The sequence below is a fragment of the Leptonotus elevatus genome, chromosome 20 (assembly GCF_054856555.1).
Source record: "Leptonotus elevatus isolate MCC_2025b chromosome 20, RoL_Lele_1.0, whole genome shotgun sequence".
In the NCBI taxonomy this organism is placed as follows: domain Eukaryota; kingdom Metazoa; phylum Chordata; class Actinopteri; order Syngnathiformes; family Syngnathidae; genus Leptonotus; species Leptonotus elevatus.
Genome location: NC_141258.1, coordinates 16,415,448 through 16,422,563, shown reverse-complemented (window position 1 = coordinate 16,422,563; position 7,116 = coordinate 16,415,448). Strand labels below are relative to the sequence as shown.

General features: G+C 40.1%; 1 protein-coding gene across 3 annotated transcripts in view; it reads right to left on the bottom strand.

Annotated features, from left to right (window-relative positions):
- llgl2 (LLGL scribble cell polarity complex component 2) overlaps window positions 1-5,631 on the bottom strand; it is a 69,379-nt gene extending 63,748 nt beyond the window's left edge. The window contains exon 1 of one of the 3 annotated variants that reach the window (XM_086063977.1): window positions 5,120-5,631. The gene's annotated coding sequence lies outside the window, so the exon portion shown is untranslated. The remainder of the gene's footprint in view (window positions 1-5,119) is intronic. The other 2 variants (XM_086063978.1, XM_086063976.1) reach the window with 2 other exon arrangements.
- Window positions 5,632-7,116: the final 1,485 nt, after the last annotated feature.

The window sequence follows — 7,116 nt, the reverse complement described above, 5'->3', positions numbered from 1 at the left end:
ATTCATTCTATGTTGTTTTGACTGCATATGTAATATCTGAGCGTTATGAAAAACTATGTGGCTATGCCATGTGGCTGTTCTGATTTTGGTGCATTTGTGGCATAGGTTATTGATCTTGAAAATAAGTTAGAAAATGTTTCCAGTGCATACACCCATCAATGTGCTCATGTAGTAATTATTTCTGTTTGCTACAATGAATGAGTTTTTTTTTCTATGTATGTTTGAAATGTCCTACTGTACGAGTCATTGAACGCACCTCAAGTCTACTGCCGAACACGAATTACGTACTGTACTTCTTATTCTGCTGCTTTTTTCCACGCATCTCTGAATCGTAGAATGCAAGCACTATTTTGCAAAACCTTGTTTACTGAAAATAAAAACAACTCAAAAGTGTTATTTATGTCTGAAATGACAAACATAGTAATGTTGCAGCCAATGCATACACGCTCTTGCAAAGAGTGCTACAAATACATTTGGGGGTAAATTATTCAACGACATGTGAAGTGCATGCCAGAGCATTCACCAATGACATGCGCACACAAAGTCACAATACGTGCCCGCACGCCAAATACACAGACGATGGTGCACCTGAGGAACGATGGTGCCTTGCGCACTATGTGTACCCTGTGTGTACAGCAAGGTGGGCCCTGGCTATATGTATCATAAGAGCCAGATTGATGTGAATCACTCAAAGATGTTCTCCACAATATCAATCTGGGTCTGCTCCAGTGTGATCTGCTCGGGTAAGGCGGGACATTCAGTACACTACTTCAAGCTGATTGGGCAATGCGGCATTGTGCACGTCTACCAAACTTTGTTTTGACCAATCATGGCAGCGGATGAAAATGTCGTCATCGTAGGTTAAAACAAAAAAAAAGCACTAACATCTTTACCAGCTAGTAAATGCATGGCGCGCCTCTAGTTGCTTTTCATTCAACAAGGAAACTGAGTAATTCTGCGAGAACAGAATTAATTGCAGCATCCATGCATTCGTCCATGTTAGATTTGTTTGTTTCCTACGGCCTCGGCGCTTCTTGTTTTCGTCCCAGCTGCATATCCTGCCCCCACAAACGCAATTTTGCTTGGTCTGAACCACTTGGTATAAACCACTGGTGGTTTCTGACCAATCACACAATCAGTAGGTTTGGTACAAGATGGATTCGCGGGAGTTTGTGAACTCACACATCCCGCGAGAATTCATCTTGCAGGCAAGGTTATCATAAGAGGACTAGTGCCTGAAATTGATCACTAGGTAATTTTGGTTTGAAGCAGCCATTAAGGAATTCTTGTGTTCATACTTCGACAAATTCCTACAACTGGATTTGCCCAAATCAGGTATCCTCGACTGACGGTGATGCTATATTGCAAAGCTTTTTCTTCTCTAATGTAAAACTAATCTTAAAAAGCACTTGTATTCTTTGGCTTTTGACTCAACATGAGACTCTGTATTGCTTTAGTGTTTTGTGGTGTTTACTGTTTTTTGTTGTTAATTTATTGTAACATGTACAGCACGTTGTACGCAGCAATAGTTGTCTTAAAGTGATCTTAAACCAGCTCAGTGGTCTAGTGGTAGAGTGTCCGCCCTGAGACTGGAAGGTTGTGGGTTCAATCCCCGGCCAGGTCATACCAAAGACTATAAAAATTTGCTTGCCTGCTTGACACTCAGCATTACTGGTTGGGGTTGGGGGGTTAGATCACCAAATGATCCCCGAGCGTAAGCGCCTGCTGCTGCTCACCGCTCCCCTAGTGGATGGGTCAAATGCAGAGAACAAATTTCACTCCACTTAGATGGGTGTGATAATCAGTGGTATTTTAAACTCTATTTAAAAAAAATAATAATAAGTAATGCTCTTGAAGCATGGCTTTAAAGTTTGATGAGAATGTCATGATTCACCAAGGAAATGTGTTTATTTAATAGATTTTTGTTTGTCATTTTAAGTTTTTCACAGAGATGGGAAAAGTACTGACATTCTCTACTTGAGTAAAAGTAGAATTGTGTGTAAAACAACAACAACAACAAAACAACTAAAATAATTAAGTCAAAGTTTAAAAAAAATAAATAGGTACTAAAATAGACTTGATGAGAAGTAAAAACTAGTATGTTTACCAGATGTTTCCTCCTACATTAATTTGAAAGATATTAGCTAATGGAGCAAACATTTGTATTTATCGGCCAGTTTAGTCAACAATGTTGCAAATCACTCACTCATGTTGCTGATCCACTCCTCGCTAATCTGATAGAACCTTCTTTCATATTGTTGACTGGCAGTTTGCAGCGTTCTTCTTATCAAATTCAAATTATCCTCTGTAGTAGTGGCCGCATTGCACTTATATTTACGGGGTTTTCTAAACACGCCAATCACGTCATGTGATAGCATGTCGTAGAGCCAATCACAAGCTGGGATGTAGGGGACCGTGTCTAACGTTTCATAATGATGATTTTTCTTCCAGGTCAAGTATTTCAATCGTTTTCATGCATTTAACTCTTTGACTGCCAACCATTTTCAGAAAAGAGAACATGTGGGTGCCAGCTGATTTAGAGCATTTTGACTGATCTTTCAAGGTCCACAGAAAATGTTGTGTTTGGACTATGGAAACACAGATACTACCAAATGAAAGATTGAACTCTCCTCTTTCATTAGAAAAAAAAGTTTGTTTCTACCTTATTCAGTTTTCCAGTAATCAACAATAGAAAATAGGTTAGTTTCACCCAAATGCTCTGTTTTGGACCAAAATACGGAGAAATCAAGCTTTTTGTGAAACGATATTATTTCATGCACTCTAGTGAATTTGACACCTTTTTTCCCCATGAATGATGCCACAAACACCTAAACAGTGCTTTACTTCTGTAAAACACTACCACCAACAATGAAAAAGTATTTTTTGATAGCAAAATAAGTTTATTTACATTCAACAGTGTAACAATTTGACAAAACAATTTGGCAAACTATTTACAAATGTGTGCAACTCTGCATGTGTGGTACTATTTACAATTGTGTGGATGTTTCAACTACACAGTTTTTCTTTTTGTGGGGTATATTGTGTGCGTGCAAGGGGACGCAGCAGGATTTGCACCACAGATTAGTTTCACTGCGATTGCCCCTTCGCGTGCAGACCCTACACTTTCTTGCCGGCCTTTTTTTCCGGGGAGTAGCAGGTATATACTGCAGTGTGTGTTTGGCCAGGATCAGGATCATGATACGGTGACCTGGTGTTACGTCTGGCTTCCTCGTGTCCTTCAGTTCCTATACCAGGTGATAAGAGATGTTCTGATCCATCTTATCCACTCCATTCATGGTGGCATTGTAGTCCAGAACCAGTGTCTTCTCCGTGATCAGACTGTACCCACTCCTCCGATGAATATGCATTGGACTCAGGGTACTCTTCATCGTCCGATTGAACGTCCGCCTGTGCAGAAGTGCTCGGTTGTGCACCACGTTTTCCGCCATTAGCATCACTAGCCGGTGAGGCTTTACGACGCGATCAAAGCCGCCGCGTCAACGCTTCCAACTTCGGCGTCAACCTCGGAGTCACCATCATCATCATCAATGTGCTCTTTAGCATTGGTCGATGCTTTTCGTCTTTGAAAAAAAATGCTCAAGCGTGAGCTGCTTGCAACCGGTCGCCATTTTCGCTTCCTCAGCCATTCTCCGCTTCACGTCTTCTACTGACTCCTACCCGATCTTGTCCAAAGAGAGTCATCGCTGCCATCTAGTGCCCAAAAATAGTCATTATACTAACTCGATCTGCTTGATACTTTCAGCACAGCTGGCCAAGGCTTTCCTCCACCCGTTCCCCCCCAAAAAACAAAAAAAACATAGTGAACGTCTTTTAACGTCTTTGGCGGCACTCATTTGGATTTTACTAAACGTTATTAAACGTTTTTGGCGGTCAAAGAGTTAAAGACAAAATTATTTACTTATTTTGAAAATGTATTGGGTAAAAAGTACAGATACCCATGTTAAAATGTAATGGATACAAGTAAAAAGGAGTCAAAAAATAAATACAATACTCAGAAAGTACAAAATACTGGGGGGGGGGGGTGAATGCTTTCCCTGTACTTTTTTTTTTTTACTTCCCAACTTTTTCATACCACTGGGCTCAATGTGAATTTCCAGTATGTTCATACTTAAATTACACAGTACATTGCTTAGAAAAATTATAAGCAATGAAAATATTCTCCAAAGATCACCCAAACGACCGAACCACCACCACCACCACCATGCAGGATTACACAGTAACACAAAACTAGAATGTTGTCCCAAAGCGGCATACCTGCTGGAGAGACACACCTTATACTAGAGGACATTTCCGTCATTATGCAACATTTGCCACAACTACTCAACTCCCTCCTCCAGCTTTACAACGTGGCCGTTGCTTAGCAGAGTCAATTCCAATTTTGTGTTATTGTAACTCATAATGAAAGCGTTTCAAGAGGTTATTGCTGTACAAATGGTACGTCCAGGAATGTTGGCTGTTAGCAGTTAACTCAAGTTAAGTCAAGGGCGCAGTGTAGTTGGTGGGGGGGGTAAGTGGCTGGAGGATGGATGACGATACATAAGGTACAAGTGCCAGAGAAAATAGGGTTTTCAATTTGCTGCAATGATGTGGAGGGACCCAAAGCAGACTTGTATTTATTTTGCACAAGGCCCCAAATCCCTTAAGACTGGCCCTAAAACTGAATTGTTAAATCAAATCCTTAAACTAACCAACCATTTTAGAGTTTGGATTTTTTTTCAACTTACTACATCATATCAATATATAATGTAATTCTTTCTACCATGTACCCACATATGAAATAGCCTACACTACAACCCCGTCATATGATATTGGGATCGCACAGGTGTGCAGGTGAAAGTTGCAAATATTGCCAAGTTTAGTGGATGCGTTTACGACAAGGTCAGCCAGTTTGCAATTTTGTTTACCTATGAATGTCCTCCTGACTTGTACGCGTTTAATGTAGAAGAGAAACAGGTGGCTCTGAATCTGAAGACAACTGCTGTTGTACTTGTCAAAAACACCAACACCTGTGCCCCCTATAAAGAAGTTATACATTTCCATGCCACCCTGAACAGGATAAGCGGTATAGAAAATGGATGGATGGCAGTACTTTACTCACCTGAATCCAAACGGCCGTTGCCGAGTTGATCTTCACTGTTTTATAAAACGTTGAAGTGTCAATATCCGGTATTTGAGTTGGCTCTCCCTCGTCGTGTCGAATAAATGGGAATGAACGTAAATAATCCACAATGCAGTCCGAGTGAGCGGAAACAACTCCAAAACTAAAGAAAACTAGACTAGAAGTGGTAAAGAAGTATCCCCGCGTTCAATACAGTGGTTCCTCAGAGACAAGCAGCTTTAAAACAGACTCCGCCCTCCCTCTCGTCGTGTTCAATAGTACCTCAAAAACTACTACTTCCGCATCCGTATATCCTGTTTCTTTTCAGAAAGAATCGGTCAATGATATGTTTATGCCAAAGTCTAAAACATATACTGTAAACCATAAAACGCCTACATACTTACAATACCTGTATATCCCAGAAAACACTATTTATCCCTATTCAACATTCGGCCACAGAACAAATATTGGACATTTCTGACAAATATAATATGTCTAAAAAGAATAATAATAAATAAATAAATAAATGAATAAATAAAAACGTTGAAGAGGCACGTCCTCTTTTTAGACAGACTTGGGGGCGAGGGCATTGCATCAACGTTGTTACTCTGATTGACATGAGATAGCGTCCAATGTTTGCAAAGCTGTGCCTGAACTCCTGACCAATCATGGTTCACGCTCGTAGGCGGAACTGTGGGGCGGGAGCAGATATGACGCGACATGGAGCTCCCTACACTTACGTAGCACTTCACATATTTTTTTTGCGCTCTTAATTAATTCAAACTCTAACATCCAATTCAAACTGAGCACACAAACCAGAACGGTGCTGTCAAACAAGACACCAGAAATAGAAAACACACAAAACAAACAAAACAAACAAAACAAACAAAACAATCAAAACAAACAAAACAAACAAAACAAACAAAACAAACAAAACAAACAAAACAAAAGTTCCAAAGTCTCTTTATCACAGCCACAAAAAGCACAGCAGATTTGTTCTACCTTAAACAGCACTTCACACATTATCACATGGTAAGATCATGTACGCAGAATGGTGGCGGTAATGTGATAGACTTTGATTTTATGAATGTTTTGTTGAAAACAAAATGATTGAAAACTTTTTTGCAGAATCTGCAATTAGTACCTCGGAGTTTGAACATAATTTGTTCCTGCGAAGTGTTCAAAGTCCAAATTGTTCAACTTCCGGGAAAAAAATTCTCATCGGAAATAATGTAAATGCAATTAATCCCTTCCCAAGCTCAAGCTCCAAAAACAGAACATTCCTATTTTAATTTCTATTGATGTTTTTTACATTTACAGTACAGTACAGTATTTAAACAATAAAAATACCTTACCTTACCTGTTGTGGTGTGATGGCATCAGTGGATAATAATTGCTATGTTAATGCTAGCTTTAGTTCAGTGCTGAGTTTGTGTATTTTACATTGGGCATATTGTTAGACTACTAAGCGGTCCTTGCGTGCGTTGTTCAATGTCAGGCACGTTGTTGAACAGATAAGGGGTGTCATCGTGCCAATATTTACCGAAATAGTAACAGTAGTTAAAATTGCACGATAATCTCCTTCCTAATTCCACTATGGTTCGTAGCACTTTCTGTTTTTCCTTGCTGCCACTGGCACTGTTGTCTTTCTTTGGGCCCATGGCGAAGAAAATTGTCGTGGAAAAATCAAAATGCACTTGCGAGTATGGAGCACCTCCGGGAGTATTTACGATCTGACTGGAAATGAGCAGTGCCTCGTCTCAACTACCGCAACGTAAGCATTTGGCATTACTCGGCTTCGCTCGGCTTCACTCGTTTACCCGTTTTCAAGGTATGTTTGGCTTAGCTTGCTTTGCTTGGGTGTTCGAACTCCGGAAATGAGTTCAAACTCCGAGGCATTTTTTACTCTCGATTTTTTGATTGAAGTCCAAATTGTACGAGTTCCGAAACGTTCAAACTCTGAGGTTCCACTGCACGGTCTCACACACCCAACCTTG